The sequence below is a fragment of the Sus scrofa genome, chromosome 9, assembly GCF_054392235.1.
Source record: "Sus scrofa isolate SSC_HxYL_T2T_F1_AM1 chromosome 9, Sscrofa_HxYL_maternal_Yorkshire_Landrace_v2.0, whole genome shotgun sequence".
Classification (NCBI taxonomy): Eukaryota; Metazoa; Chordata; class Mammalia; order Artiodactyla; family Suidae; genus Sus; species Sus scrofa.
The window spans coordinates 96,305,727-96,328,703 of NC_139391.1; the positions used below are offsets into that span (position 1 = coordinate 96,305,727).

General features: G+C 43.2%; 2 long non-coding RNA genes across 6 annotated transcripts in view; one reads left to right on the forward strand and one right to left on the reverse strand.

Moving 5' to 3' along the window:
* LOC102161750 (uncharacterized) overlaps positions 1–22,977 on the forward strand; it is a 40,767-nt gene that overhangs the window by 17,340 nt on the left and 450 nt on the right. The window contains exons 3-4 of the long non-coding RNA XR_014815956.1: positions 17,633–17,813; positions 19,471–22,270. This is a non-coding gene — a long non-coding RNA (uncharacterized LOC102161750). The remainder of the gene's footprint in view (positions 1–17,632; positions 17,814–19,470; positions 22,271–22,977) is intronic.
* Positions 1–22,977, reverse strand: part of LOC106507850 (uncharacterized) — an 80,498-nt gene that overhangs the window by 5,031 nt on the left and 52,490 nt on the right. For 2 of the 5 annotated variants that reach the window (XR_014815951.1, XR_014815950.1), the window contains one exon: positions 21,270–22,901. This is a non-coding gene — a long non-coding RNA (uncharacterized LOC106507850). Of the gene's footprint in view, positions 1–9,406; positions 9,641–9,756; positions 9,965–14,362; positions 16,716–21,268; positions 22,902–22,977 lie in introns of those variants that run through there. The other 3 variants (XR_014815948.1, XR_014815949.1, XR_001304153.3) reach the window with 3 other exon arrangements.

Below are 22,977 nucleotides of genomic sequence, written 5' to 3' on the forward strand. Positions count from 1 at the left end.
AATCTCAGCTCTGATTTCTTCAGGCCCCAGTGCAGCCAGGATACTTAGAGAAGGTCATGTCATATGGAAATTGCCACCAAGGAGGGAAAGGATGAAGAGATTGCACCTGCACTGTCAGAAACTCCCCCTGGGAGTCCCCAAGACACCGATAGAGTGATTCTGTCCCTTCTTTTTGTCACATACACAGTTTATTGAGGGGACTGTCCTTTCCCTGGTGTATGTCCTTGGCCGCTTTGTTAGAACTGATCACACATGTGCGGGTTTTCCCTGGCCTCTCTCTCCTCCTCTGGTCTGTGTGCCCCTCTTTGTGTCATTTCTACACTGTTTGGTTCCCAGAGCTTTGCAATGTGGTTTCAAGTCAGTGAGTGAGTTTTACTCCAGTTGCTGTCCTCCTTTCTCAGGGTCCGCGTGGCTCTTTGGGGCCCTTTGAACAAATGTCAGGATTGTTCAGTTTCTATAAAAAATGCCATTGGAATTTTGGTAGGAAGTACATTGGATGTACATACGGTTTTGGGTAGAATAGACATTTTAGCACTCCTACTGCTTTCCATCCAAGAGCACAGGATATTGTTCTATTTGTTTGCGTCTTTAGTTTCTTCATTGATGCCTTGAAGTTTTCAGTGGGCGGCTCTCTCACATCCATGACTGTCATCTCAATTAGCACAATAACTTCAAGGTTCATCCATGTTGTAGCATGTGTCAGAAGTGCCTTAGTTTTCAAGGCTAAATAATATTCCCTTGTGAATATACCACATTCTATTTATCCATTTATCCACCAGTGGACACTTGGGTTGCTTCCACCTTTTGTTACTGTGAATAATGCTCTTGTGAATAACGCTCTTATGACTATGAGTATGCAAATATCTGCTCCAGTTCCTGCTTTCAGATATTTTGAGTAAATACACTGTGGAATTTGTGGGTCATATGTTAACTCTGTGTTTAACTTTTTGAGAAGCTGCCATATTGTTTTCATGGTAGCTGTACCATTTTACTCCATCCATTCACATGGCAGAATAATAAGACAGTCCATGGATGTGCTGCATTTTGTTTATCCATTTACCTGTTAAGGAACATTTTGTTTCTACCTTTTGGCTGTTATGAACAATGCTGCTATGAATATTCGTGTACAACTTGCTGCGGTTTGGGGTTGTGTTTTTGGCCACGCCTGAGGTATGTGGAAGTTCCCAAGCCAGGGATCGAGCCTCAGGCACAGCAGTAAAAATGCTAAACCTTTAACTGGTTGGCCACCAGAAACCTCCCTACAATTTTTGTTTGAACACTTGTTTTCAGTTCTTTGGTGTCAATCACTAGGAGTGGAGTTGTTGAACCCTATCATACTATACATTTATGTTTTTGAGGAAATGTCAAAAATATTGTACACCTAGGCTGCACTATTTTATATTTCCACAAGCAATGTTTAAAAGTTCTGTTTGCTCTACATTGTTACCAATATTTGTTATTTTTTCTTTTTCTTCTTTCTTTTTTTTTAGGGCCACACCTGTGGCATATAGACGTTCCTGGGCTAGGGGCTGAATCAGAGCTGCAGCTGCTGGCCTACACCACAGTCACAGCAACACCAGATCCTTAACCCACTCAACTAGGCCAGGGATTGAACCTGCATCCTTATGTCCTCATGCATACTAGTTGGGTTCCTTAGTATGAGCCACAATGGGAATTCCTGTTTTTCTTGATTTTAACAATTCTAGTGTGTTTGAGGGGATATTGCATCACGGTTCAAATTTTCGTTTCTATCATGACTACTGATATTTGACATCTTTGCCTGTCCTTGTATGTCTTTTTTTTTTTTTTTTTTTTTTTTGGTCTTTTTAGGGCCACACTCACGGCATATGGAGGGTCCCAGGCTAGGGGTTGAATTGGAGCTGTAGCCCCCAGCCTATGCCAGAGCCATAGCATCTGCGACCTACACCACAGCTCACAGCAATGCCGAATCCTTAACCCACTGAGCAAGGCCAGAGATCGAACCCGCAACCTCATGGTTCTTAGTTGGATTCATTTCTGCTGCGCCACAACGTGAACTCCTATATATCTTTTCTAGAGAAGAGCCTGGTCAAGTCCTTTGTGTACTTGGAAAATTGAAATCTTTGTAATTTGGTTGATGAGTTTCCTGATATATTATGGATAACAGACTCTTACTAGATATATGATGTGCCAATATTTTCTTCCATTCTGTAGGCTGTCTTTTCACTTTGTGGATAGCAGTTTTGGTGCAATAAAGTTTTTAACTTTACAGAAATCCAATGTATCTATTTTTTTTTCTTTCATTGCTTGTGCTGTGATGTCAGATCTAAGAAACTATTGCTAAATTCAAGGTCATGAAGATTTGTTCCCTTTGTTTATTTGAGAAATTATAGTCATCCCAGGGTATCCACTTTGCCTAGGGTTAAGGTCTGTGGTCAGAGTCCGTGTCAGGGCTTAGGGGTCAGGGTTTAGGGTTATGGTTGGGGGTAGATAGTCAAGGTAGAGGGTGATAGTTAAAGGCTCAGGGTCAGAGATTAGAACTGAGGTGTCAGGGGAGTTCCCATCGTGGCTCAGTGGAAACAAATCTGACTAGTATCCATGAGGAAGCAGGTTCAATCCCTGGCCTTGCTCAGTGGCTTAAGAATCTGGGGTTGCCAAGAGCTGTGGTAAAGCCTGCCGATGTGGCTTGGATCTGGCATTGCTGTGGCTGTGGTGTAGGCCGGCAGCTGCAGCTCTGATCTGACCCCTAGCCTGAGAACTTTCATATGCTGTGGGTGCGACCCTAAAAAGAAAAAAAAAAAAAAAACTGCGGTGTCAGGATCAGAGTCTAGGGTCCGAGGGTAGGATTGTTAGGTTGGGGGTTAGGGTTATAGGTTAGAATATTAGGGTCAAGGTTAGAGTTAGGTTAACCTGCCCTAAGCCCCCTTGTCCCTTTCCATCTCTCTGAGGCCTCCAGGAAGGACAGGGCTAGTCTAGGATCACACAGACCCTTGCGCTGGACCATTGTTTCTTTGCCACTCTTAGTCCTGGGCATAGTTTTATGTAATATCTGTGTTACCTTCTTTGACCAGGTGTTTATTCAGAGCCTTCTTTGTTTCTAATAGGGTTGTTTGTGTTAGAGTTCTTTGTATATTTTGAAACAAATCCTTTGTAGAGTTCCCCTGTGGCTCAGCGGGTTGAGGATCTGGCATTGTCACTGCAGCAGCTCATGTTGCTGCTATGTGCTATGGCATGGGTTTGATCCCTGGCCCAACAACTTCTACATGCCATGGGTGTGACAAAAAAAAAAATCCTATGTTAGATATATCTGCAAATATTTTTCTCTCAGTTTGTGACTTTTGATTTTTTTTGATTAAGGCCATTCACAGACTAGAAATCTTTAATTTTACAAAGTCCATGATATTCCTTGTTTTTCTTTGTGGATTGCCTTTTTGTGTTGTGTGTTAAAACTCAGAACTCATGACCTACCTGACCAAACCCAAGCGCCTGTCAATTTTCTTCTATATCTTCTGCTATAATTTTGAATAATTTTGCATTTAAAATTTGTCTGAATAATTTTGAGTGAATTTGGTGTAAGTTGTAGAGTTTGCATCTGCATTCATTTCATTCCATATGATTTCCAAATAATTGTTTCTTAACTATTTTTGGATAATTTATGGGATAAAGTCTCCATTTAGGTTTGAATTTCCACCGTTGAACAGATTCCGCAGTTCTGTCTCCAGTGAACTAGGAGGTAGGCACGGCCTGCACTCCCCGCACTGACCACAGGGGGAGCCGAGACCGGCTCTCTGACCCACAGCGCACGCGCATTCCACACAGTCATTGGCTCTGCCCATAGCTCAGAAGAGTTCTGGCTCCTCAGGCCCTGCCAGGGCTTCACCTTCCATGTCTCTGCTGGCAGGGAGTTCAGTCGCCTTAGGACTCTGGGGTTTCTGCTTAAGGGAACACAGGACTGCAGTCAAGACCTAGGTTTCCTGACAAGCCAGGTGATGTGGGGAGAACCTTCCTGTGTGACTGACTGGCTAGCAGGGTCCATCCTCACTGGACCCAGGAAGGGTTTGATATGGAAAACTGTGGGTTTTTTTGTTTGTTTGTTTGTTTGTTTTTTGTCTTTTCTAGGGCTGCTCTCGCAGCCTATGGAGGTTCCAAGGCTAGGGGTCTAATCGGAGCTGTAGCCACCGGGCCTACACCAGAGACACAGCAATGCCAGATCCGAGCGGCATCTGCGACCTACACCACAGCTCACGGCAACGCCGGATCCTTAACCCGCTGAGCAAGGCCAGGGATCAAACCCGAAACCTCATGGTTCCTAGTTAGATTCGTTAACCACTGCGCCACGACGGGAACTCCTTAGTCAGTCTTGAATGCAGTGTAGATGGTGTCTAGTGTCACTATGTGGTATGTGGTGTCCAGTTTTCCCAGCACTGTTTAGTGGGGACTATCCTTTCCCATGGTGTGTTCTTGGCCCCTTAGTATATATTAACTGCCCCCATCCAGGTGAGTTTAATTCTGGGCTCTCTGTCCTGTTCCACTGGCCACTGTGCCTGTTTTTGTACCACTACCACACCGTTTTGGTGACTGTAGCTTCATAATGTAGTGCGAAGTCAGGGAGCCAGATACCTCCAGCCTCCTCTCCTTTTTCAGGATCTATTGGCTGTTTGGAGTGTCCCACACATATTAAGATGATTTGCTCTATTTCTGTGAAAAATACCATTGGAAGTTTGGTAGAGATTGCATTCTGGGTGGAATGGATGTTTTAACAATATTAATTCTTCCATGAGAACAGGATGGCATTCCATTTATTTGTATCTTTTTTGATTTCTTCTCCAATATCTTAAAGTTTTTTGTATGTAGGTCTTTTATATTCTTGGTCAAATTTATTTTGTTTTTTTTTTTTGGTGCAGTTGTAATTTTTCCCCCTCTTTCTGATGGTTATTAGTGTTTAGAAATGCAGTTGATTTCTGTGTATTGATTCTGTAACTTTACTGAATTCATCTTTATTTCTAATAATTTTTTTGGTGGAATGATGTGGAAAATTGGAATTCAAAAGCCCCACTGTTTCTATCACATCTGGGTCATCCACAACACAGAAGAAAATGGGCCTAATATCATCCCACAGTGGCTCTAAATTACATGTGGATGTTGGGTGAAATGTATCTGGGTAAGGCTTGGCTTATATATGGAAGTTTGATGTTTTCTCTGCTTTCCTGGTATGGTATTGACATGATGTTTTGAAAAGTAATTTGTTTTCCAGTAATTTCTAATGTATAGGCAACTTTACATACATAAAAATGTCTTGTATCTTGATTAAATATATTCCTAAATATTAAGGTTTACATTAAAGTTTACATTAAAGTTCTCATGAATTCTTTTTCATTTTCACATCATTTATTGCTATTGTATATGTACAATATAGATTTTCTTGGTATTTTTCCATAATTTTGCTTAATTAGTTGACTAGCTAAAATAACTGTTAATAGGAAGTTCTATATATAAGATGATGTGATCTGTGTTCTGTGACTAGACACCATTTTAATTTTTCCATTCATACGTGGATGCCTTTTATTTCATTCCTCAAAACTCTAGGTAGAACTTTGGAATTCCCATTGTGGCTCAGCAGGTTAAGAACCAGACTAGTCTCCATGAGGATGCAGGTTGGATCCCTGACCTTGATCAGAGAGATAAGGATCTGGTGTTGCCATAAGCTGCAATGTAGGTTGCAGATGTGGCTTGGATACTGTATTGGTGTGGCTGTGGTGTAGGCCGGCAGCTGCAGCTCCAATTTGGTCCCTAGCCTGGAAACTTCCATATGCCTCAGGTGCATATCATTAAAAGGACCAAGAAAGAAAAAAAAAAAAGATTCTAGGTAGAACTTCCAGTACACTGTTGAGAAACAGTGGTGACAGCCAGCTTCCTGGCCCTCTTCTTGATTTTAGGAGCACATCTTCCAGTCTTTAAATTGAGCATGATGTTTGCTGTAGCTTTGTATACCACCCTTTTCAATATTGAACAAATTTCCATTTATTCCTACTTTCTCGATGTTTGTATTATGAAATAGCACTGGATTTTGATGATAGCTTTTTCTGCAGTTATTGATATGATCATGTGTTTTTACTTCATCCCTTTATTGTGGTTTAATACATTGCTTAGATTTAATATGTTGAACAACATGAAATTTCTGGTGTAGAGACACTTGATTATGGCATCATCTGTTTACTATTTTGTTGCTTTCATGTTGATCTTATTTTGTGGAGGATTCTTACATTCCCGTTCATAATGTATACTGATGTAGTTTTCTTTTTTAATGATGTATTTGTGTGATTTTTATTAAATTTGGCTTGGTGTTAGTGATTTGGAGGGTTAGCATTAGAGTTGGGACTGGGGGCTACAGCTTGGGCTGGGTTATGATTTATGGTTACTGATAATGGTTTAAGTTTTATGGTTATGGCTTACAGTTATGGCTTATTGATGCATATGTTAATGAATACATTTTATGGCTTATGACTAGGGTTTTGGTCATGGTTTTGGCTTTGTTAATTGGTTAAGGTTTATGGTTTTGGTCTCTGTTAGGGTGTTAGGGTCCTGCATTAAAGTGGGTGTTAGGGTATGGGCTAGAATTAGAGTACAGGTAGGATACAGATATGAGTATGGGTTAGGGTAAGGTACAGGTTTAGGATATGGGCTAGGGCTAAGGTTAGGTCAGGGTTTAGGGTCAGGGTCAGAGTTTAGGGTTAGCATCAGTATCAGGATTAGGGTCAGGGTTGAGCTAGGCCATTTTTTCCCTACTCCTCCAGTCCTGGGCTCTGATAGAAGATGAATGAAATGTCTGCTTTGGTCACTTCCTGTCTCAAATTGAACTCAACCTCATTCAGGTGTTCTTAGGGTCTCAGGGGTCATGCAAGGCTTCCCTCCACCCTCCTGCCTGGGAAAGGTGACACAGGCCCTGCTCTACCCTGTCAGCCCTGACATGCAGGGTACTCTGTAGATGTGTGTAGACTGGGTGTATCAAGATGCTGCCTTCTTGAGGGCCGATGGGGCCCTCCAAGGACTGGTTGCATCCTTTGTTCCATCTGCATGGGTGTAGGAACAGGTCTCAGAACAGCTCTTGGCCTCTGAACATCCAGGTAAGCAGCCATGGTCCTCCAGCTCAGCCTTGTCCCTGAAGCCCCCATGGCCAGTTACTGAGGTCATTGTGCTGCTGGGTAATTGAACAGCTACCTGGGCAGCCTAGATAGTTCCTTGGAATATTTCAGTTTCTAATATCCATATCATTGAGACAGATACATCCTCCATCACAGCCTCTGAGTCTGCCAAGAGAGGGAATAACCCTCCAATGTTGAATGCCCTGGTCACGACAGCCATACAGACTCTGGACTTGTAATCCTTTAACATTCTGGTTGTAACAAAGATTCATATTCACACTGATTGAGAATCAAAGATATGGAAGCATCTGGACCTCCTAGTGGATACTTTCATGTTGAGGCCATATGGCCTTGGGGAGATATGTATATCCCTGGCCCATAGCCTGTGGTCTCTGGAAAGCTGCCAGCTGTGTTACCGTGGTGTAGAATAATCTTTGAGACTCTCGCTATTTCTTTAAGAATTTCCTTACCACTCTGATATTTTGCTTCACTTTTAGTAGAGAGAAGAGACTAGAAGATGAGCAAACACGTCTTCATGGGTAGGTGATTAATGTGGCAGGGGGCAGGCATGACTCCTGGGCTCCCACCTCCCAGGGTGAAGAGTGAGGTCTTTGTGCCTTCTCAGGGCACACAGGTTATTCTTGGCCAGTCTCTGATGCTGCCCCAGGCAGGAGGCTGAGTTTATCATCAACACCACAGCTGCTTATTCAGCAAGTGGAAGAGGTTCTTGCCCTCCTGGGAGGACAGCAGGCGCACTGCATGGGTGGCCACAGCCCCTGACCCTTCTTTGGGCTTCAGATACACAGCCATGCAGTGGGCTGTCAGGGCTGTGCAACGTGCTGCTTTCCCTAACCCAGCATCTGTTCTCAGCATCTCAGCTTTTGGGAATTACACCTCACCTGCTTCCGGTCCACCCATTTGCAGAGGATTGATCCCATGTTCTGTGGAGTTCCCATTGTAGCTCAATGGTTAACAAACCTGACTAGTATCCATGAGTATATGGGTTCAGTCCCTGACCTTGCTCAGTGGGTAAAGGATCCTGCATTGCTGTGGCTGTGGTATAGGCTGGCTGCTACAGCTCCAATTCAACCCCTAGCCTGGAAACCTCCTTATGACATGGGTGCAGCCCTACAAAGACAAAAAAAAAAAAAAAAAAAAAAAAGGAAATGATCCCATGTTTCACCTGCCTGGACCCACAGATAGCCAATCTCATGTTCCATCCTCTTGGTGCTCTGGTGGGTTCAACAAACCAGAGCAAAAGTATTTATGTCATGACTTTTTGTGGAACCTAAAGGAGAGGCCCTTCACAACAGAACAGACATGAGTGCATCGCTCAGTTGCTGGAGGCCCCTGATGCAGAGAGACTGTGCCTGTGGAAGAGGCCACCACAAAATCACTTAGTAGGACAGAGGGACAGGTTACAGCGTGAGAGTGTAAGCCCCTGTCCCACCAGGCCCCAAACCACTCCTATAAATGCCTCTTGCAAGTGTTATTTTATTTCTATCATTACATATTATTTTACATCAGTAAGTGTCTAGTCCTTTGGAATCCAGAAAGTCCTAGCCGACACATCAGAATCAGTAACCCCTGAGACTCCCTCTGGAGGGTATCTTCATTTAGGGGTTTAGGGTGGGCAGCGGTGAAGACACCGGGTGGGGTTGGATCTTAGGGGAGCTGCCTGACATCTCTGTTCCTGTTCCTGTCCAGGAGGGGAAAGCCCCAGAGTAATGAGAGAAACAACAGTAGGGTAAAGATGTCCCTGGGTAGCCAATCTGTTTGTATCTTCCTTAATTTATTTTTTAAAGATTTTTTACTTTTTCCATTACCATTAATTTATAGTGTTCTGTCAAATTCCACTGCAAAATGACACAGTCGTACATATACTTATTATTTTTTAATTTTTTTTTGTCTTTTTTTGAAGGCTGCACCCATGATATATGGAGGTTCCCAGGCTGGGGGTTGAATCAGAGCTGTAGCTGCAGGCAAGTCAGGATCCTTAACCCACTGAGCAAGGCCAGGGATCCTCATGGATGCTAGTCAGATTCACTTCCACGGAGCCACAGTGGGAACCTCTTTTTTCATATATTTCTGAATGAGTTTCTGTTAAACTCTGTAATGTATCCTGTGTTATTCTCATATCCTAAATAACTAAAATTGAATATGATTTGTTGGGCTGTAAACATTGATGGGTTTAGACAAATGCATGGTGGCAGGTGTCATCATTAAAGTATCCTATGTAATATTTCAACCACCCACCTATAACCTATTTACTATCTCTGTTTTACCTGTTCCAGAATGGCGTTAAGTGGGGTCATACAGTTTGTAGCACTTCAGACTGGATTCTTCCACTTAACTATATATGTAAGATTCATCCATGTTTTTTTGTATGGGTTGATGGTTCATTCTTTCTATTTCTGAATGCTGTTGCACTGCATGTGTATCGGAGGAAAATCATTTTCTCTTTACCCTTCTTTTTTTCGTTGAGTTTCCCTTTGTAATGAAAATGAAAGGCAGATGAACTGGAGAAAAACAATCAGAAGTGTAAGAACAGGTGTACCTGTTATATGCAAGGGAGATATTCAGAAAAACTGAGTATTGCCTTGAAATTGCCCAAGCCATTATTTTCTATACTCACCTTTATCCCAAGACAAAAGAAAGGAAGGGTGTGGTTGTTGTGCAGATTTAAGTTTTAGCTTTCTCCACTGGTAAAGAGTTTCTTGAGATTTAGCCATCCTTCCATTCCTGTTAGGGAGCAGGATATAACCTTTCAAACGGAGATTTTGAGTGTAAATTTCCCTCACAAAAGGGCAATCTTGATTTAGTTTTCAGAGATTCTCATGTGTCTTTAAAAAAAAAAAAAAAAAACAATAAACTCAAATTAATCCTTATGCCAGCAAGTATATTTTAGGGTGGCATATTCTCTGCTTGAAATGGATATACCCCAATTTGCTCACATACTCTTCTACTGAAAGACATCCTAGTTTAAGTTTATAGCCATTATGAATAGGGGTGCTATTCTTAATTACATCGTTTGAGTTTGCAAATAGTTTTTTTTTTTTTTTTTTTTCTCTCTTCAGGGCCGAACCTGTGGCATATGGAAGTTCCCAGGCTAGGGGTTAAATCAGAGTTGTAGCTGCAGGCCTACCCCACAGCCACTGCATTGCAAGATCAGAACTGTCTCTGTGACCTACACCACAGCTCACAGCAACGTGGAATCCTTAACCCAATGAGCAAGGCCAGGGATCAAATCTGCATCCTCGTGGATACTAGTCAGGTTCATAACCCACTGAGCCAGATAGGAACTCCCTGGACATAGTTCTTAAAAGCAGCTGTTTAAATACTAGAGGCATGATATTGGTAAGCCTTATTTTAGCTTTGGAAAAAACTTCTAAAATATCTTTTAAAGCAGCTGTATATGCATTTCACCAGCAGTAAAGGTGAGTTCTGTTTTTCTTCACCCTCCATAATGACTGATTAGTGTCATTTTTTGAGTTTGATAGGTATGTAGTGCTATCTCATTGTTTTGATTTGTAATTCCCTAATGTTATATGATATTTAGCATTTTCTTGTATGCTTATTTACTATTTGTATCTCTTCTTTGGCCAGGTATCTGTTTCAGTCTTTATTTGTTTTTAGGGGGTTCATTCTAGAGTTCTTGGAATAATCTGAACACAAATTTTTTATCAGATATTTTGCAAATACTTTTGAGTTTGTGGCTTGTCTTTTGTTGTTTTGTTTTTGTTTTTGGCTGTACCTGCAGGATGCAGAAGTTCCTGGGCCAGGGTTTGAACCCACACCACAGCTGTAACCAGAGCTATAGCAGTGACAGTGCTGGATCCTTAACCCATTGTGTGAATAAGATATTTCATAGAGTTTAAAGGAGTTTCCATATGGCTCAGTGAGTTAAGAACTGAACTAGTATCCATGAGGACGTGGGTTTAATCCCTGGCCTCACTCAGTGGGTTAAGGATCCAGTATTGCCGCAAGCTGCAGCGTAGGTCGTGGATTCTGCTTGGATCTGGTGTTGCTGTGGTTGTGGTTTAGGTTGGCTGCTGTGGCTCCAATTTGACCCCTAGCCTGGGAATTCCATATGCTGCAAGTGCGGCCCTAAGACTACAAAAATCTTTTTAAAAAAGATATTTCGTAAAGTTTAAAGTTTCTTTAATTTTATTGGAGTATAGTTGACTTACAATGGTGTATCAGTTTCAGGTTATGCACAGTAAATCGGTCATACATATAAGTATATCCATTCTGTTTCCCATATAGATTATTATAAACTATTGGGTAGATTTTCCTGTGCTATATATACAGGAGGTTCTCGTTAATCATCTATTTTATACAGTAGTTTGTGTAGTATGTTATTCCCACCCTCCCAATACTCCCCTCCCCCGCCAATGGTTTCACCTAAGGTAAATAATCACAAGATTGGTTTGAAATCTGTGATTGAAATCTGTGAGTTTATTTTATAAGTAAGTTCTTTTGTGTCATTCTTATAAGATTCCACATATAAGTGATATCGTATTAGCCTCTCTCTGTCTGACTTACTTCACTCAGTATGATAATCTCTAGGTTCATCCATGTTGCTGCAAATGGCATTAACCTTGCTCTTTTTTATGGCCAAGTAGTATCTCATTATATATATGTACCACGTTTTATTTATCCATTCATCTGTTGATGGACATTTAGGTTGTTTCCATATCTTGGCTGTTGTGAACACTGGGGTTTGTATACTTTTTTTTTTTTTTCTTTTTTGGTTGCCCCATGGCATATGGAGTTCCTAGGCCAGTGATCAGATCCAAGCCGTAGTTGTGACCTAAGCTGCAGCTGTGGCAATGCCAGATCTATCCCACTATCTGGGCCAGGGACCTAACTTGCATCCCAGTGCTCCCAAGACGTTACTGATCCCATTGTGCCATAGTGGGAACTCCTGTATATATCTTTTTGAATTATAGTCTTGTCTGGATATTTGCCCAGGAGTGGGATTGCTGGATCATATAGTAGTTCTATGTTCAGTTTTTTTAAGGAACCTTTATGCTGTCCTCCATAGTGGTTGCCCCAAAAAGTTTTATTTTTATTTTTTTTGGTAATAAAAAATAACTTTCTTATTAATGGTTTTCTGCTGTGAATTGTATGTGTGAATATGTATCATGCCCCTTTTAAAAATGTTTTAATTTTTATTACTCAATGAATTTATTACATTTATAGTTGTACAATGATCATCACAATCCAATTTTATAGGATTTCCAGCCCACAACCCCAGCACATCCCCCACTCCCCCCGAACTGCCTCCTCTGGAAATCGTAAGTTTTTCAGTCTGTGAGTCAGCATCTGTTCTGCAAAGAAGTTCATTCTGTCCTTTTTTCAGATTCCATGTGGCAGTGAAAGCATTTGACGTTGGTGTCTCATTCTATGGCTGACTTCACTTAGCATGATAATTTCTAGGTCCATCCATGTTGCTTAAAATGCTAGTATTTCGTTCCTTTTAATGGCTGAGTAATAGTCCATTGTGTTTATGTACCACATCTTCTTGATCCACTCCTCTGTCGATGGACATTTAGGTTGTTTCCATGTCTTGGCTACTGAAAATAGTGCTGCGGAGTTCCCGTCGTGGCGCAGTGGTTAACGAATCCAACTAGGAAGCATGAGGTTGCGGGTTCAGTCCCTGCCCTTGCTCAGTGGGTTAACCATCCGGCCTTGCCATGAGCTATGGTGTAGGTTGCAGATGCGGCTCGGATCCCACGTTGCTGTGGCTCTGGCGTAGGCCGGTGGCTACAGCTACGATTCGGCCCCTAGCCTGGGAACCTCCATGTGCCACAGGAGCGGCCCAAGAAATAGCAAAAAGACAAAAAAATAAGTAAATAAATGAAAATAGTGCTGCAATGAACATTGGAGTACATGTGTCTTTGCGAGTCATGGTTTTCTCTGGAGAGATGCCCAGGAGTGGGATTGCTGGATCAAATGGTAGTTCTATGTTTAGTTTTCTGAGGCATCTCCATACTGCTTTCCACAGTTGTTACACCACTTTACAATCCCACCACCAGTGTAATAGGGCTCCTTTTTCTCCACACCCTCTCTAGTACTTATTGTTTATAGACTTTTGGATGATGGCCATTCTGGCTGGTGTAAGGTGGTACCTCATAGTGGTTTTGATTTGCATTTCTCTAATGATGAGTGACGCTGAACATCTTTTCATGTGTTTTTTGGCTATCTGTATGTCTTCTTTGGAGAATTGTCTGTTTAGATCTTCTGCCCATTTTTTGATGGGGTTTTTTGTTTTTTTGGTATGGAGCTGCAGAAGTTGTTTATAAATTTTGGAGATTAATCCCTTGTCAGTCGTTTCACTTGCAAAGGTTTTCTCCCACTCTATGGGTTGTCTTTTTGTGTTGTTTAGGGTTTCCTTTGCTGTGCAGAAACTTTAAAGTTGGAGTAGGTCCCATTTGTTTATTTTTCTTTTTATTGTCAATACTCTAAGAGGTGGATCTGAGAAGATGTTGCTGTGAAATCAAAGATGACACAAATAGATGGAAAGATATACCATGCTCGTGGATTGGAAGAGTTAATATTATCAAAATGACTATACTACCCAAGGCAATCTACAGATTCAATGCAATCCCTATCAAATTACCAAGGACATTTTTCACAGAACTTAAACAAAATATTTTAAAGTTTGTTTGGAAGCACAAAAGATCCAGAATAGCCAAAGACATCCTGAAAAAGAAAAATGGAGCGGGAGGAATCAGGCTCCCTGACTTCAGATTATGCTACAAAGCAACAGTCGTCAAAACTGTACGGTACTGGCACAAAGACAGACATATAGATCAGTGGAACAGGATAGAAAGCCCAGAATTAAACCCATGCACTTACAGCCAACTAATCTATGACAAAGGAAGCAAGACTATACAATGGAGAAAGGACAGCTTGTTCAATAAGTGGTGCTGGGAAAACTGGACATCCATATGGAAAAGAATGAAATTAGAACACTCCCTAACACATACACAAAAATAAACTCAAAATGGATTAAAGACCTAGATATAAGACCAGACACTATCAAACTCCTAGAGGAAAACATAGGCCAAACACTCTCTGACATAAACGACGGCAACATCTTCTCAGATCCACCTCTCAAGAGTTTAAAATTTTTTAAATCCATGTTCAGATTTTTTTTTTTGTGGATAGGGTTTTGAGGTTTTGTGTTAAAATTCATCAAATACATGTATATTTCCTTCTATGTTTTCATCTACAATTGTTATAGTTTTACATTTTAAATTTGTGGGCAATTTTGAAGGAATTTGTAGTTTGTCTGTAGTCTTTTGCTTGCATGTGGTTTCCAAATAATTATTCAATAACTATTTTTGAGATTCATGGAATATTTGGCTCCATTTCAGTTTGAATTTCCAAATTTAGTGGTTCCTACAGGCTTGTTAGCTGGGAGCATGAGCTCCACTGATCTGAGGTTGTGGCCTGCACTTCCCAACTGGCCAGCAGGTGGCATCAAGACTGTCTCTTTGGGAGTTCCCGTCGTGGCGCAGTGGTTAACGAATCCGACTAGGAACTATGAGGTTGTGGGTTCGGTCCCTGCTCTTGCTCAGTGGGTTAACGATCCGGCGTTGCCGTGAGCTGTGGTGTAGGTTGCAGACGTGGCTCGGATCCTGCATTGCTGTGGCTCTGGCGTAGGCCGGTGGCTACAGCTCTGATTCAACCCCTAGCCTGGGAACCTCCATATGCCGCGCGGGAGCGACTCAAGAAATAGCAACAACAACAACAAAAGACAAAAAGACAAAAGACCAAAAAAAAAAAAAAAAAGACTATCTCTTTGACCTTTGAGGTGCATATGTATTCAACAGGTGGACATGGTTCGACTGAAGGAACTTGGCTCCTCCCACCGCTGATAGAAAGTGGGTCTCTTCAAGATCTGCCATGGTTTCAGCTTTGGGACAACACTTGGCTCAGTCTACAAAGGCAGGAACCAGATGTCTTCATGAACTGCCAGGAGGTACCATCACGGGAGTAAAAGATGAGGAAAAAGCAAGGAGAAGCTTCCTGTGTATGGCTTGCTACCAAGAGAGGTCCATTTGCAGAGTACCCAGCAGAGGAAAGGCTCGATGTGGAAAATTGTGGATTTTAAATAGTTTTATGTGTGGTGTTGATGGTGTCCAGTTTTCTTGGCACTATTTATAGAGGGGACTGTCCTTTCTCCATTTTGTGTTCTTGGCACCTTTGTTGTGAATTAACTGACAACATACAGATGGGTTTGCTTCTGTGCTCTCTATTCTGTTTCTCTTGCCCATGTACCTGGTTTTGTGCCAGTGCCACACAGTTTCGGTTACTGTAGCTTCATACTGTAGTGTGAAGTTACAGAGGAAGATGCTGCCAGCTGTGTTCTTCCTCAGGTAGCTTAGGCTATTCAGGCTATTATTATGTAACTATTTTTGGAGATGTCATGGAATATTTGGCTCCATTTCAGTTTGAATTTCCAAATTTAGTGGTTCCTGCAGGCTTGTCAGCTGGGAGCGTGGGCTCTACCCATCTGAGGTTGTGGCCTGCACTTCCCAACTGGCCAGCAGGTGGCGTCAGGCTTCTTTGCTATTCTATACATGTGGTAGGACTGTTCTGTTTCTGTGAACTATGCCGTTAGAATATTGAAGGGATTACATTGAATGCATATACTGCTTTTGTTGCTGAATTAAGTTGTATGTACCCGCCCTTGGGGGTCCTGTAACAAATTTGGGTGAGCCAGCCAGGAGGGCAGTCTTAGATCCACCATTCTGCCCAGTAATTCAGCTAGGACTCTTGCTTGCTGACCTAGGGCTGACAAAACAAGCTAAATAGCTGGGTAGTTTGCCTCAATCCTTGACCTATGAGGTCAATGAGGGCTACTGAATTCAGTTGGAGATCAGAAAGCAGCCAAGGGTTAGGTGGAGTGCTCTCCGCATCCTGGCATATCTACAACAAGGAAGCTTATTACAGATTGGGGTAGTGTCCAGGGGATGATTGGCATAGGGGGAACTGACCCCAATTTGGCTCATCTGGCTGAGGTTGGTTGTAGAGGTTGGCTGGTTAAGGGCAAGGATCCTGGCCTGGTTGGACTCTGGTCTAGAGGACTGAACTGGGTGACTTGTCTAAATATAGCTGATCCTCTGCTAGTGGATGTGACTGAATAATAACAATTGGTTGTCTGGTTGGACCAGTTCCTGGCAAGGGGACTAGGCTGGATGAGAAGCCCTTGGAAGGTCACCAAGTGGTATGAACATATCTTTGTTTTCCATGTATGTTGTAAGTTCTAGCTTCTGTTCCTTTTTTTTTGGCCACCCCATGGTATATAGAGTTCCTTGGCCAGGGACCAGATCTGAGCCACAGTTGTGACCTAAGCTGAAGCTGCAGGAACAGTGGATTCTTAACACACTGCACCAGGCCAGTAATCTAACCTGTGTCCCAGCCAGCAGAGGGACCAGAGTGGGAACTCTCCTGTTCTTGGTATGATTGAAGCTTCAATCTCTGTTCTATGTGGTCTTGTCTGTCCTATTGCTCTTCGAAGTCTTTGCTGCACATGTGGGTGCAAGTCAAGCACCTAAAAGCCACTAGGACACTGGAAGACTGCCACGAAAGGAGAAGTCAGTCACAGACCAGGGTATGTGAGCACTAGGCACCCTGCCGACTGGAAGGAAGTGTCTGTGTAAGGAAGCACACTGTGAAATGCTCACAGCTCCCCAAACCCCTGCTGCAGTCTCACCTTTAGGATACAGTCAAAAAAATCCAAGAGCACATCCTTTGTGTTGTTCTGTGTTACCTCCATTTGCCATTCCAGGGCAGGGTATGTGTCTCTCTTGGGTAGGGCTCTCCCAACTCCCCTCCATTGCAGATCCCTGAAAGATTCCCTCCTTAGATATGAAACCTTTAAAGATACTGTTTTTTGCCAGATTTCAGGAACATTACTTTGATTGGTGGGGAAAGAAGAGAACACCCAAATCAGCCAGAGTCCTTGGGTCCCTGTAGCTGAGTGTATAGATAACTGGATACATGCCAAATGGGCATTTGGCTTCTCTGCCTGATTACCTACAACCATATGGGACAAGCCCTGTTTAAACAAGTCTCGACTGCCACAGACGCTCTCCCGGCATTTGTTTGGCCAGAGAACCCTGTTTCCCACCCCCTCCTTCACCCTACCTCCAGGGACTGCACCCCCTTATACTAGGTATCTCCAAAGCCCCACAGTGGGTCTGGGAACATCTAATCAGTGACTTAAGAGGGGACCTTATAACTCGGACCCTCTTAGCATTTCCCCTCACAGCCCCCATAAAGATTGGTTCATGTTTCAGTGAGGGTGCCTAGACCACTTGGTGTGTCCTAGATCTTATGGGATCTGCATCACAACCAACCCTAGGAGGAGGCCATTGGGAAGCTGGAAACAAACTAAAAATACCCCATAGGGGTAACCAAGCCTCTGTCCCAGGATGCATCCTCCATAACTGGAAATAACGACTCACTAACAAACAGCTTCTTCTCTTTTACAGCACCCCTATGAACAGTTATATGGCAACAAATTTGACAACCTAGAAGAAGAGGACAACTTTCTAGAGATGTACAGCCCACAAAAACTGAATCAAGAAGAAATAGATCAACTGAACAGACCAAACACTAGAAATGAAATTGAGTATGTAATAAAAACACTCCCAGGACCAGATGGCTTCACAGGTGAATTCTACCAAACATACAAAGAAGAGCTTAGACCCATCCTCCTTAAACTTCCAAAAGGTGAAAGAATACTCCCAAAGACATTCTATGACACTACAATCACCCTAATACTAAAACCAGACAAAGATACTACCAAAAAAGAAAACTATAGGCCATTATTTTTGATGAATACAGACACAAAAATTCTCAACAAAATTTTAGCCAACTCAATCCAACAACATATAAAGGCAGTAGAGGTCCATTTTTCAGCTGGACCTCTACTGCCAGCCTTTGAAGAAAATGGGTTGAGATCCCCTATGTCCAATTATTCATGAAAGCATGAGGCTTTTTGCAATTTCTCTCTCCTGGATTGGAACCTCAGCCTGAAGAGCCCCATGACTTCCTCCCTCTGCCATGAGGAGCTGCTCCCTTTTGGCAGTTCACCGGAGACTCCTACCTCATTTACCCCCAACCTTCCCTAGTTCCCTGATACTTTTTCCTCCCTCCAGTTCACCCCCACCCTACCTGGTACCCTGGTCCCTTCCCTGACTTTCCTCCCTTCATCTCTCAGCGTGCCTCCCTCAGGGAGTAGTCCAAAGCAAACCTCAAGTGGCACTTAGTACCAGCCCCCTGGAATCGACATGCTCTTCCCTTTTTGGGAGATCCCCAATGGAGAGGGCAGACTGACCCCCACTGTATGAACCCTTCTCCTCCCAAACCTATACAACTGTAAGGATGGATCTAAGGGTTTGAGGGAAATCCTCCAGGAAGTCCTTAATTTACTCCAGCGAATAGTCCACACTCCTTTCCCCACTTGGGCAGAAACCTTCCTGAACATCCTATCCTCAGGGGAAGAAAAGGCACTGGTTCTGACTGTTGCCAGGGAGGAAGCTGATAAGGCCAATCAAAATAATGCAGGACATGCTCTATGCCAGCCTTGAATCTGGGCTGTTCCTGACCTGGACCCTGGGTTGGGACCGTTGAGAGGAACATGGTCAGCAGCATCTCACACATTTCAGGGATGTGATCCTTAATGGCATGCAGTGGGCTGGGAAGAAACCCATAAATTGGAGTAGGGTTTAGGGAGTCACCAAGGGTCTGCAGGAAACCCCTTGGCTTTCCTAGAATGCCTAAGGGAGTGCCTTTGTGTGTACACGAACAAGAGCCACCTGGAGCCAGTGGAAGGGCAGACCATTCTTAAGTCCCATTTCACTTCCCAGAGCACCCCAGACATTGGGAGAAAATTATAGAAGTTGGAGATAAAACCCACCACACCTACTTCCCAGGGGTGGAGTTAGTGTTTCCAGTATTCAACAACTGGGATCTGGAGGTGGATGCCAAGGAAGATGGACAAGCGGCCTTATCTGCCAGTATTCTGGTCTCAGTGATTCAGGGTCATTCAACCCCCACCACCTAACGTGAACAGAAGGGCTCAAAGCCAATCAGCATGCAGCTGCCCTAAGGAGGGCCACTGGAAGGGGAATACCCCCAATGTCTCAAAGGAATCTAAGGGAACCACTGGGTCCTGGCCCATTCTTGATGGTTGCACACATGAAAGAAGAAGATTAAAGGGGCCTTGGCTGACCTTGACTGTGGGGGGTAAGGAGGTTGACTTTCCAGTTGACACAGGGACCACCTACTCAGTCTCTCTTTTTTTGGTTTTGGTTTTGCTTTTTAGAGCTGCACCTGTAGCACATGCAGGAGTCCAATAAAGAGCTGCAGCTGCTGGCCTATGCAAGATCCGAGCTGCATCTGCAACCTTACACCACTGCTCATAGCAACACTGGATCCTTAATCCACTGAGTGAGGGCAGAGATCGAATTTGGGTCCTCATGGATACTAGTTGGATTCATTACCACTGAGCCACGATGGAAACTCCACACTTACTCAGTCTTCAATGAATACCTCACAAGGCAAAATGACCAAAGATAAATGTTAAGACAATGGGAGTGGAAGGGAAACTACAGGAATGCAATTTTATAGAGTTCTGGGAATGGGTTTGGAAGGGAGAATGTTATCTCACTCTTAAATATACTGGAATGCCCAATTCCCCTAATGGGAAAAGACTTACTATACAAATTGGGAGCTACAATTTATCTCAGAGACAAAAACCTTACCACTGAAATACCTAAGACTCCCTTCCATTCTTTAGTCCTAGGGCTACTGCCCTCTGCCAAGAGTAATGGCCCGGTTAGTATTGAGGAGTTAATCCCTCAGTATGGTTCCCATGTCACCATGGGCAGAGCCAGGAGGATACCACTGGTTGGTTGTATTTAAGCTGCAGCCCGGCCACAATCACCCAAATAAAAATACCCCTTAAGCAAAGAAGCCCTAGTGGCACAAAGCCTAGGCAAACAAGGGCTTCTTAGACCCTACCAGTCCCCTTGCAAACACTCCTATTCTGCCTGTAAAGGAGTCAAATGGGATACCCACAGCTACTTCAGGACCTCTGGGCCAGAAATGAAGCTACAAAAGAGTCACCCTGTGGTGCCAAATGTACACATTACTCTCTGCCCTGATCTCTGAGAAGATGTGGGCTTCAGTGTTAGGCATAAAAGACACCTTCTTTTGTGTGCCCCTAACCCCAAAATCTCAAGACATTTGTGCATTTGAATGTGCTTGAACCTGGACAACTTGAGAAGATAAAAGTTGTGCTGGATGGTCTTGCCCCAGGGCCTTAAAACCCCCCTACCCTTTTAGAAAGATTTGAGCTGAGGACCTTGGTGACCTTGAGTTAGAACAGACAGCTATTCTCCAACAAGTACATGACATCTTAATTGCCAGCCCCACCAAAAAGCTTTCTCTCATGATATGGCTAGTGTCTTAAATCACTATAAAGTTTCAAAGGAAAAAGCCCAGATCTCCCTCCAGTGGGAAGAATACTTAGGGTTTGTTACAGAAAAGGGGCATGGGGCACTAGTTAGGGAGAAGAAGGAGTTGATTTACCAGATGGCAGCCCCCCAAGAGTACAAGAAAGCAGCCCCAGGGTTTTCTGGGGATGGGAGGGTTCTTCTGCATATGGATCCCAAACTTTGGTTTAATTGCTAAGCCCTTTATGAACAATTAAAAGGGAAGGACCCTTTCTAGTGGATCCCTGACTTTGTCCAGGCTTTCCTTGAAATAAAAAATCATCTCATGAAAGCTCCCATGTTAGATTTACCTGACCAGTCCCCTCCATCTATATGGACACAACTACAGCCCCCTCTCAAGCAAGCATAGTTATGTTAACATCAGAAAAATAGACTTTAAGGCAAAAAACATTACTAGAGTTAAAGGAGACACTTAAAAAGATATAAGGTACATTCAACAGAAAGTCTTAATTTCTAAACATGTATGCATCTAATTACATAACCTCAAAACACTAAGGCAAGGGCCAAGAGAACTACATGGGGAATGGACACATATTTGATTCTAGTGGGAAGTTTTAACTGCCTGGGAGTGCTTACACAAAAATGGGACCTCTGACTCCGGGTTAGCTTTTTTTTTTTTTTTTTTTTTTCTTTAAGAATTGGACCAAACAGCTGAGGCTTTGCCTTCTGTCTGTTCTCCCTATAAAGGTGAGTTATCTACCCTAGTCAGAGCACTAGAACCTGGGAAAGGCAAAGTTGTCACCATTTAAACTGACTCTAAATATGCCTGTTGAATCCAACATACCCATGGGGTCAGCTAGATGGGGAAAGGAATGCTGACCTCAGAATAAAAAGATTAATAATGGGGGGGGGGTGGATTATGCAGCTGCTGGAGGGTATACTCCTGCCAAAGGAGTAGCAGTTATTCACTGCAGAGGCCATCAAAAGGGAGAAGGAGGAATTATAAGAGGGAATAACAGAGCAGATATGGCAGTTACACAAGCAGCAAAGGGTGCAGACAGACTTCAAATGCCACTCCTACCATCTCCCCCACTCCCTAACTCCAACACTCCCATATACACCCCAGAAATAAGGGAAAAGGCTTTGAGATGGGGCTGTTTTTGTTTTGGCCATGCCCACAGCATGCAGAATTTCCTAGACCAAGGATCAAATCTGAGCCACAGCAGTGACAATGCCAAATCCTAAACCACTAGGCCACCAGGAAACTCAAAGGTGGGGTTGTTTTAAAAGGCATAATACCCAGGTAGCTGGTTAATGGTCATGGGCAGCTATTCTCCCATCAGCCATTGCTCTCTGGGAAACTCACTAGAGCATACTTTATGGGCAGGAGGCCCTGTATCAACAGCTTATCCAATCCATGACTACTCCCAATTTCTGCAGTCTACTTAAACAGGTGGTAAAAGCTGCCCTATCTGCCTCTGGAATAAGCCCAACACACCTCCCCCGACCCAAGGCCAAGGGAGTGACCCCCACCCAGTATAAAGGCACATATGCAGGTTAAGACTGGCAATCTGATTTCACAGTAATGCCCTGGGGCAATTAAATTTTAGATATATCCTGGTTTTGTTTTGTTTTTTGGCCACATTCATGGTACACAGAGGTTCCCAGGCTGGGAAATGAACTCGAACCATAGCAGTGACAATGCCTAATCCTTAACCATGAGGCTACCAGGGAACTCCTATGCTGGTTTTGACACCTTCTCCAACTAATGGAGCATTCCCCACTCAAACAGAGACTGCTTGGAGGTCTAAGGCCTTGCTCAAGGAAGTAATCTTCAGCTCAGGCTCCTTATATCCATCCAGAGTCACAACGGGCCCATGTTATTTTCCCAAATTACTAAGAGAAACTCTAGAGCTCTACGAATCAAATGGGGTTCACACGCTACTTGGAGGCCACAATCCTCAGGAAAAGTAGAACAAACCAAACCCTCAGCAAAAATTTAGGAATTCTCCTGTGGTTCATTCATCAGCCTAGATCTCCCTTCTCCCCACAGCACTTTTGAGAATGCAAATGGCCCCCAAAGGAAACTCAGGTTGAGTCCATATGAGCTCATGTACAGGAAGCCTATCCTGAAGAACCCAGCTCCAAGACCAAGCCTAGGGCTATGGACTGGTGAAAACAGACCTTACAGAGAGGGGGCAGAATCAAAGCTTTACACACCTCAGGAATCCAGAACTGCCTCTCTCTTCTGATATGGATTCACATCTTTTGTCCCCTAGGATTGGGTTTATTTGGAAGCCTGGAAATCCATAAGAGCAGTTAGACCCCAAGTGGACAGGACCGTATTTAGTAATCTTGACCACTCCTTCTTCTTT